Source organism: Aplysia californica, unplaced genomic scaffold (genome assembly GCF_000002075.1).
Source record: "Aplysia californica isolate F4 #8 unplaced genomic scaffold, AplCal3.0 scaffold00107, whole genome shotgun sequence".
NCBI lineage: Eukaryota > Metazoa > Mollusca > Gastropoda > Aplysiida > Aplysiidae > Aplysia > Aplysia californica.
In genome coordinates, this window is record NW_004797377.1 from 230484 (window position 1) to 232695 (window position 2212).

Sequence of the window (2212 nt, forward strand, 5' to 3'; positions counted from 1 at the left end):
TCTCTCTCTCTTTCTCTCCCTCTCTTCCTCTCTTTTTTATTCTGTCCCTGTCCCTGTCTCTGTCTCTGTTTCTGTCCCTGTCCCTGTCTGTCTCTGTTTCTGTCTCTGTCTCTCCCGCTCCCCCTCTCTCCCCACTTCTCCTCCACAGACCTTTTTGACATACATGATTTGACAATCAGTTCAAGAAAAATGGGTGCCATGTTTCAGTATTACAGCTAACTATAATAAGGCTTTGCTTTGTTCTTTTACTGAAAAGTGAATATCATATTGCCACAGTCTAGATTTTGTCATATTGGAAAAAGACAGAGCTTTTTGGAAGCTGAAGTGCTTGGTAAAATAATCCATCCTCCCAGGTGCTGGAGCACGAACGTGACAAGGATGGGGACTCTGTATGGGACATTCATACCTTGCGTCATCGAAGAAAACTCCATCCATTTGTCGCATATACGAGTAAATGATGTAGTTGTATAGAATGTAGCAAGCTTTGGTAATGCAGTCACACAAATCAGATTTGACATCCATGGGGGTGATGGAAAATTCTCCTTTTATTTGCCAGAATTCCGAAAGCACACTTAATCATTGGTCTTGTGCAGGTGAGGCGCTAATTGAAAATTCTCTTCGTTTGTGTTAGTATCTTTCTTTCTACCGTAAGGACATAGGAAGTTTTCTGGAAGTGGAAATGCTTCATCCCTGATCCGTACAAATTGCAATTGCAGACCATCAACATCACCTGGCAATTGCACTTTTGCGGGTAGCTTTAAGTGATTCGTCTCCATTCTCTGACCAAAGTTTGAGTTATTGAAAGCATAAGAGTGACTGCAATTTCCGTATGAACCAATGTCAACTGATAGAGAGAGTGGTTTGCTTATACAACACCCAAGGGCACAATCGAAAAGACATTCTTACTACTGTAAAACAGCGAACCATTACTGTTTGGCTGTCAAATTCGAATGTGCTTTCCGCCGATAGCACATTCACAGTTTAGAAACTGACTTCTTGTTAAACTCATTGGCAGTTTCAACCATGCATCTTTGTCCATTTCTGGAAGGTGAATTGGTATATGACATGCCCATAGTTTCTCAGATACGTCCCTGATGATTTCACAATTATTTGTTTCAAGGCTAAGGCGATAATCGTAGTGAAGAGGTACCATACTACACCCGGTTGCTGATAAATATCTGAAATTTAAGAGGATTCAATAATGTTGCCGTTTCAATGCATTGCTATAATATGTGTATCAAATGTTCGAGATAAATCTGCGTAGCTACATTATGCGGTGTTTGCATTTAGTTTCAGGAAGAGAAATTAAGCACAGATGGACCAATTCACGCAACTGCGTTCTTCGACAACTAAAATCGCGGACGAGATGTGCTTCAGGACAGACAGTAGGATCCCACCAGTTCTGATAGTCTCAAGAAAAGGGCAATCTCTTATGAACAATCATTATTTGATATCTTAAAAAGAAAAAAAAACCTCCATGATAATAAAGATAAGATTGACGAGGACAAAAGTTTCTTACAGAGTCTCTTACCAGCGTAGAATTTGAGATTGAAGGTGGTTGGAGCTACCAGGTATCAGCGGTATATTAGCAAGAAAATGTCTACCAAACTTTGCGGACTCCGAAGGCTTGAGTGTCCTTGAAAACTGCAATATATACCAATTGTGTACCTTTGGTCAATATTTTTCTGAAACATTTATACAGAAATGTGTTTTTAAATAGACCTAAAACGTGTTGAGGAAAAAAAAGGCTAACGACCCAAAAAATTCCGGTTTCCTCAATTTCAATATTTTGACGAGCACTTGATTTCAGCATGATGCCTCACTTACTCAGAGTCATTTTGTGCACTCCATCATCTCAGTTTTGTTATGTTTAAAAAGAAACTGCATTAAATAAATGGTCACCCATAAAACCAACAACTCAATAATCAATCAGAAATGACTGAATGAAGGAGTGGGTGATTGGGTGAGCGAGCGAGTGTGTAAGTGAACGATTGTATCACGCAGAGGCCTAGTTTGAATTTAATTTTCACCCTTTATCGATTAGTAAATCAGTTGTGCGAGATTAGGTCTTGTTAAGATCGTTGGTTGCATTAAATCGTATTCAGACAGTTTGTATATTGATGTACATTTGTTCATGGAAGCTATTTCTGGGGAAAAAAACAACACACACACGGATTTGATTGATTCTTCTTTGCGTGTGTGTGTGTGTGTG